Raw genomic sequence first — 8,363 nt, 5'->3', positions numbered from 1 at the left:
CCCAAGGTTCATTCCTGTATTTGGCCATTTCCTCCTCCTGTGGCTGACTGCCAAGGTCCAGCTATCAGAGTATTGAAGTCCAGCAATCAAAAGCCCCTTTGGCTCACCTAATTAACATGTAAATTAAACGCCTCATTTTAACATGGGGGTTCCCTTTGTACCTTTATAAACTGCCATTTTCCTATGTGCCACATCTGTCTCCTCTCCGGCCAGAGGCGGTCTTCCCCCTGGGGCAGACACCCTGCCCCTCTCCTTACTCCCTTCCTCGTCTCCCTTGTCCTCTATCTCCTGTCTTTATTCCTTATTCCTGTCCCCTGTCCCTCTGGAGCAAATAACTGTCCTTTGTGCTGAGTACTTGGTCTTGGGGGTCCTGAGTCCATACTTTTCCTTTCAATCCCTTTCTACATTGACTACAGCTAACAACATCCTCCAAGACCTGCTGAAAGAAATTTTTCAGCATCTGTTTTCGCAAGCACTTAAAGCCTCTGTTTATATAATTTTTTTTTAAAAAAGCACTGACTCATTTAGGCTCACAAGGCAAGTCCCAGTGTCTCTGCCTTCATCTTGTTTATTGACTTTGTTCGCATCATTCCTGCTTGACTCTCCATAAGCATGTAAATCATCCAGGGAGTGTGTCTACTGGACCCATGTCATCCCTTTTCTCAGCTGAAGGCGCAGGCGTAAGTCATTGTCCCAAGCCTGTAGTCACTTTGAATCCCAGAAAGAGCAGAATGTTGAAAAACAGATCATCTCTCAGGTAAGGGCAGTTACACCCTGACGCTGCACCCTGCAGCAGAAGTAACCATCTTGTAGGAGCCAGATGGATCCTCTCAAGCAATTCAATGGCAGCGATAAGGACTTCTTCTAACCACTTTGCAGTACCAGAACTGGGACATCAATGAACTAGACCATCTATTAACCACGACTGCCTAATTATGCATTCTTCTGCTTAATTATGCATGCTTTCTTGCCCTTTCTTCCAATTCTATATATGCCAAAACACTCCAAAAATATATTTGAGGTCTCTGGACCCCTAATTCTCTTCTCTCTGCTTTTCATCTTATCTCTTTAAAAATGTGTGTGTGTGTGTGTGTGTGTGTGTGTGTGTGTGTGTGTGTTGCATACCTTTAATCTCAACATTTGGGAGGCAGAGGCAGAGGCAGAGGCAGGTGGATCTCTGAGTTCCAGACAGCCATAGCTACATAATGAAACCCAGTCTCAAAAAATCTAATTATTTTTTTAAAGGCACGAAGGCTGGAGAACTACCTAGTTCAGTTCCCAGCACCCACATGGTGGCTCACAACCACCTGTAACTAGTTCTAGGGGGTCTGACACCCTCTTGTGGCTTCAGAGGGCTTCTGTATACATGTGGTACACATATATTCATGCAGGCACACAAATACACAAATAAATAAATATTTAGATGGTGTGGCTCATGCTCTCTCTGTATTTGCTACTTTTATCTCTCCACTGAGAATGTAAGGCAATTCATGTGGACTGTTTGTGGAAGCTGTGTGCCTGGCATGGAGCAAGCACTCAATAACAAAATGTCTGGCTTCTGCTTTGCTTCTATATTTACAAGAGCAAAGCCTTGTACTACAAGGAACTCGCCAAGAAAAATGTCACTTTGTTGAGTCTTTCTCAGAAACTGCATTTGCCCCTTCCTGCTGACACTCATGTGTTGACACATGCCTCTGGAAAAATCTTTCAATGTGGCTTCCAATCACTACAAACAGTGCTGCTGCTATTAGAGAAATAAGGAGTGTGCCCATGTTAGGATGAGCACTACACACAGAGCTAGCGGGTTAACAGGGGTGACTGAACAGTACAGTCATGATACATGCCTTTAGTCCTAGCACTCAGGAGGCAGAGGCAGGCAGATCTCTTTGAGTTTGAGGCCAGCCTGGTCTACAAAGTGAGATCCAGGACAGGCACCAAAACTACAGATAAACCCTGTCTTGAAAAACAAAAACAAAACAAAACAAAAAAATACTAGACAGAGCATACCTTGGCTCAAGGTGCCTCCATTGCTGTGTGTATGCTGAGGAGCCCCATTATCATCAGCCTGGCATGCCTCTCTTCCCCTGGCACAGAACTTCCCTCCCTGTAGGAAAGGCTCCTCTCAGGTTTTGTTTGCTTGGATTTTTTTTTCTTTTCCCCTTTATTTCTTTCCCTGACCTCAGTACTAGAAATCATTCACATATTTTAAAAGTCATTCACATGAGGGTCATTCACATATTTTAAAAGTGCCCCCTAATAAGTGCCCCCTGATATGAGCTATATCCCAGTTTTTTTCCCTTTTTGTTTGTTAGGGTTTTTTGTTTTTTTTTTTTTTTTTTTTTTTTTTAGACAGGGTTTCTCTGTGTAGCCCTGCCTGTCCTGGAACTCACTCTGTAGACCAGGCTGGCCTTAAACTCAGAGATCCACCTGCCTCTGCCCCCAAAGGCTGAGATTAAAGTTGTGAGCCACCACCACTCCATTATTTTAGTTTGTTTTTGAGACATAGTATCACTGTGTTGCTTAGGCTGGCCTTGAACTCATTCTGTAGCACTGGCAAACCTCAACTGGTGTAGAATGGCCTTGAATTTAGGATTCTCCTCTGTCGGCCTCCTGTAGTTGGGATTACAGACCTTTGCCACCAGGGCAAGTCACTATTGCCATCTTGTTAGGTGGCATCGCCAGCCTGGTCAGTGATAGAAGGGCAAGCATCTGACTTAGGTGAGCTCCATCATAGCATCCTAGTCTCCAGGCAATAGTCCTTGAGGCAGGGTGGGCTTGTGACATGAACTGAACCAAGTAAAGCTCTTCCTCTTCAGGGATGAAGTAACTATACTGGGTTTGAAACAGTCTGATCTCTCATTTTTTGGAGTAAGTAAGCTGGTTTGGAAGAGAGACCCAACACAGAGAAGGGAGCAGAGATAAGAGGTGATTTTTTCCCCCTGTATCCTGGGTTGGTTCAACTGCACCTGAGTCTGTGAATAATTCCAGATTCTTCCCAGTTTCTCATTCTTGGTTCGTCAGCCAGCTTCTGTTGATCACAATTAGAACAATTTGCACTCATGAGAGTATTATGGGGGACAATAGAAATGGTTCAGCAATTAAAAGCACTGGCTCTTCTTCCGGGGGACTGGGACACCCGCATGGTTGCTCACAACAGTCATTCTCATTTCAGGGGACCTGCTCTATTCTGGCTTCTGTGGGCTCCAGGCACATGTGTGGTACACAGACATATATGCAGGTGAAACACCTATACACACATTTTTTTTTTTAATTAAGGACTATAGGAAGCTGGGAACTCTTTCCCTGAGCTGAAGCAAACAAACACCTACAGACAACAAATCAACGTGGGATTCCAGCTTGGGGAACCAATGCATTTATTGAACTTATTTACAGAGCATGGGTGAGGGGTTATCTACAGGAGAGTGAGTGACCCTAAAACAGCTGCACCACTGGGAAGTCCCACTTCAGCATGGACAGCAGTTTCCTTAGAGCTGCAGAGGTGGAGTCTCCCATCAGTCAGCCTACACTCTTAGGTGCTCCAGCCCCTCCTGAGAACGGAGGCCACGTGCAGTTAGAGGAGAATTGCATTCGAGTGGCTGGGAGGTGCGGGAGGAAGCTGCTGGACCTCACATCCTCCCTACTCTCTTCTGAGGGAATCTCAATAGTCAGCATGCCAGATCTGGTTTCTTGCAAGCAGTCCCAGCTGTTCCGATGATGATGGCTGTTCCACTTGGAGGGCAGTGCTCTCCGACACTGGGATACCGGACACTTTGTCTCCAATTGCTTAAAAGAAGTATTGCATGAAGCTGGGCATGGTGGTGTGTATGTGCTGTAATGCCAGCAGGGATGAGGGTGAGGTGTTGAGGCAATATTTTTCTTCCCTGTTTCGAGCCTAGGACAGGCTCAATCTCAGTCATCCTTCTGCCTCAGCTCCCTCAGTACTAGGATACATGCCTACATCACCATGCCTGGCTTCAAGCAAGATATTGAGTTGGTTGTCCACTTGGGCTACACACTGCACCTTTAAAAAAGTATTATAGTCTTCCATGATCAAACCAAATGTAAAGGCTCAGAAGGCCCTTCTGCCCTCTCCTTGTGCTTTTTTCAGTCACAGTTTCTAGGACCTGGAGATATTTCTAAAAAGCTCTGCTCAAAGCCAGAAAAGGATATAGCCTGGAGGGATGGGGCATTCTGTATTGAGGCAGTAGAAGCAGAGCTGGAGTTTGAAAGATCAAGACTTGAGCATAATTTCCCCGGCCCAGGACCTCCTAAGAGCAGGGATGGAAGTAAATGGGGTCTGGTCTGGTCATGCTGAAGATACAGGCCTGGCACAGCAGAGAGGGAACTGTGGGCAATACCGGACAGAGCAGTGAGGGCATTGCGAGAAAGGTGAAGTGTCTGGACTGTTTTCCTAGGTGCAGTGTGGAGAAAGAAACGCTTCTTTAAAAGCAGGCCTGGGGGGGGGGGCTGGTGGGACAGCTTCGTGGGTCAAGGCACTTACCAGGCAAGCTCGCGACCCGAGTTCCTTCCTAGAACCCAGGTAAAGGTGGAAGGAGAGAACTGACTCCACAAGGTTGTCCCCTGACCTCCACAGAGTACAACAGAACACCCCTCAAATAATAATAAATTAAAAAAAAAAAGGCCTGGTGACACACACACTTCCATGACCCCAGCACATGGTAGGTAGAAACAGGCCATCCTCAGTTACGCAGTAAGTTTGCAGCAAGACCTTGTGTCGGAAGCAAGCAAGCAAATCAGCAAACACATAAACAAGCAAACAAAAACACCCCCAATAAAAACCACATGGTAATCAATAGAGATCTGGTAAAAATAACAATAATAATAAATCAGGTTCACCCACTCATGTAAAACATGCAGCTGCTCAGCTGGGCATGGTAGCAGCCTGCTTTTAACACTGGGAGGCAGAGGGACTCAGGTCTCTGAGTTTATACCAGCCTGGTCTATACAGCGAATTCCAGGACAACTGGAGCTATATGGTTCGATCCTGTTTTAAAAAGAGCAACCACAAAAAGGAAGACATTTCCTGTGTACCCATTGCAATAATTTCTCACACACCTGACAAAAGGAAGGATGTGACATGAAGAACCAAGTGCCATTTCTACAAAATTAACATTAGAGGGAGTATTTTCTAGATCTCATAACTTGGATGCTTCCTCACAGGGGTGCCAGATATGTGTATGACAAGATTTTGTTTTGCCTTAGCTTTCAGAGTAGCTGGGACTACAGTTGTGGCCACCATGCCCTGCTAGATTTTTTTTCTGCATATCCCCTTTTTACATTTTTTATTTTAAATATATTAATACAAAAATCTTCAAAATTCCATGCATTGATTGATGGTTTGGGAAAAAAATGATACACAATTCTTCTTAAAGAGCAACTAATATTTTGTTTAACCAGCTTTTTATTGGCCATTTGAATTGTGGGAAAGGAGGCCACAGGAAATGGCTTGGAAGACAGAGGCGAGCAAAGACGGAACAAAATTGTAGCATAAAAAAATTAAGATTTGGGAGTTTTCCAAGTATATCCTGGAGAGGAGGGCTGAGGAAGCCTCAGGATAGAAGAAAGCTGCCCCTTAGTGAGATGGGGGAATACAGAACAGACAAAGATCAGGATGGTGGGCTCTGAGACATTTCTGGTGATGAGAATGCTTCACAGTCTTTTAAGAACAGAGACAGAAGCAGGGCGTAGTGGCACACACCTTTAATATCAATGCTTGGGAGGTGGGAGCAGGAGGATCTCTGTGAGTCTGAGGGTAGCCTGGTCTACATAGTGAGTTCCAGGACAGCCAGAGCTACATAATGAGACCCTGTCACAAATAAACAACAAAAGAACAGAGATGGCTGAGGGGGGTTAGGTATGATTTCAGGTCTTTTGCTATGCTGTGCTGTAAGGGGGCACTGTCTCTGACTTATAAAGTATAAAATCTACTACTTATGGGGGAAATCAATGCCGAGCCAGAGGGGAGACCAGCCCTGGGCCCAGTTTGCCCTGCAGGGCCAGTGTGATCCCCGCCCCCATTTTTCCCTTACTCCTTACCAATGACCAAAACCCAGGGGTCAGATCTCAAAAAGACAATTAGGACACTAGAATCCTTGATCCTAAGACAGTGTTTGGAGTTGATGATATAGCTTAGCTGATAGTGTTTGCCCAGCACACACAAAGCTACAGGGTCAGACTCGGCAATATATAAAGCATGTGTGGTGGTGCATGCCTGTAATCCCAGCACTCAGAAGGCAGAGGCAGGCAGATCGGAAATTAAAGGTTATCCTTGGCCACATAGGCCATTGCAGGGCACTCTGAACTACATGAGACCATTTCAGAAAGAAAAGGAAAAAAGAAAGGAAGAAAAGGCTTGGGAGAAATAGAGTGGGAAAGTGCTTACCTAACATTTAGGAAGCCCTGGGTTCAAAATTCAGCATCACCCACCCCACCACAAAAAAAAAAAAAAAAAAAAAAGGAGCGGTGGGGGGAGGGCGCTTGCTGTGCAGGTAGGAGGACCTGAATTCAAATCCTCAGCACCACAGAAAAAGCCAAGTACACTTGTAGCCTCAGGGTGCTGTGTGTGTGTGGAGGGGGAGCAGAAGGAACACTAGGGCTGTTGGCTGCCAGCTTAGCTTCAGGTCCAGGGAGAGACCCTCTCTGGAGGGAGCAGGCAGAGAATGAAAGAACAGGACCTAACAACCTCTGCTCAAGGACAAGAGAGCATCCGCACACAAAAGGTATTTGCTCAGAAATGGAAAAAGTCCGTTTACATTTTAAAAAGACATTTACCTGTATTTTTGTCATTTTCAATGGTCTCTGGCTTATGCCGCCTTCTCAGGACTTCCATCGAACCCTTCCTGACCTCCTCTGACCGCTACGCCTGCTCCGCTTCTAACAGGTTCTACAGGGCTACACCACAGTGGATCCCCGGCTCGCTGATGGTCGTCTGTGGGACAGTTTCAGTATTCAAGGTCTTCCATGGCCTGGACTATGCCTCATCATCTAACTGTACACCCTGCAAGTTCGTACCTCTCTGCTCTGGCCACACCGATCTCCTTCTTCCTTACAGTCCCTTCTCCCTGCCTTCCTTTCCGTTTGCCCCATGCAGCTCACGCTTGCAGCCCAACTTCTCCAGGCAGCCTCACCTGGTGCTTCGTGCAACGTGAGCTCAGCACGTCTTACATAGGCCAGCTGTCAACAAGCACTACTACCTTGGATTGCCCATTTCTTCTCCATGTGCATCAGCCTCCTAACTCCAGCCACATGCAAATCATCCCCCAATACTGACATGGTCTAAAACATCAAAATGGGTGATTCAGTGATTGATATGCACAGGCCAGCATACTGAAAGTCACTGCCTTTGGTCAGTTCTGAGAGTAGAGCTTATTGTCCCGGGGCTTGTCTCAAGAACTGGGACCACTCATGCTGTAGCTGAAGGCACCAGTACAGTGAAAGCCACTGGAAAATGATCCAGGAACCCACAGGTAGGCACTGTGGGTATTGGTGCTTGCTCACTGGCTTCTCTAGACCAGTGTTCTCCAGCCTTTCTGTATCGTGCCACTGTGGCAAGCCCTAAGGGAGATCAAGTGTGTGTTTCCTACATCTAGCCTCTTGCAGCCACATGGTTTCATTCTCACAAATGTCTTCTCTCTCCCTGTTACATTTCAAGCTTGACAAGAATTGGGTCTTATACATGGTCACTAAGTGTTGAATAATGATCAAGGCCCATCTGTCTTCAGTCTTATCCTCTAAACACTTTTTCTATAAAATGACACAAATCACTAAATGTTAAGGGACCAGGTCAAGCTTGGTGGTGCACACCTTTAATTCCAGCACTCAAGAGACAGAGGCAGGCAAATCTCAGTGAGTTCCAGGTCAGTCTGGTCTACAGAGTGAGTTCTAGGCCAGGCAGCGCTGCATAATAAGACACTGTCTTTAAAAAAAAAAAAGGTTCCACAGGGTGGACACCTTTAATCCCAGCACTCAGGAGACAGAGGCAGACAGATCTTTGTATTTGAGGCTAGCCTGGTCTACAGATCAAGTTCCAGGATAGCCAAGCCTACACAAAGATCCTATCTCAAAAAATAAAACAAAAATAACAAACCAACGAGCTAAGGGACTCAGGCCCTGACCAGTGTCACATAGCAGTTCTCTGGAAGGTAGCCATGACCATCAGCACCATGAAGCAGAGCTGCTGGGGGAGCCTACAGGAGACCTTGGTCCACAGTCTCCGTAAAATCAACAGTACAGCCACTGGATCTACAACGGCAGAGAGGCTACTACTATCCCTTGTGGAAAGAGGAGGATGGGTCACAGCTGAGCTCACCAGAGGATCTGGTCAGCCCTCCCCCTGCCCAGTT

This window comes from Peromyscus maniculatus, chromosome 3 (assembly GCF_049852395.1).
Source record: "Peromyscus maniculatus bairdii isolate BWxNUB_F1_BW_parent chromosome 3, HU_Pman_BW_mat_3.1, whole genome shotgun sequence".
Lineage (NCBI taxonomy): Eukaryota > Metazoa > Chordata > Mammalia > Rodentia > Cricetidae > Peromyscus > Peromyscus maniculatus.
The sequence above is the reverse complement of the archived record's forward strand: the minus strand, read 5'-3'. Positions refer to the sequence as shown.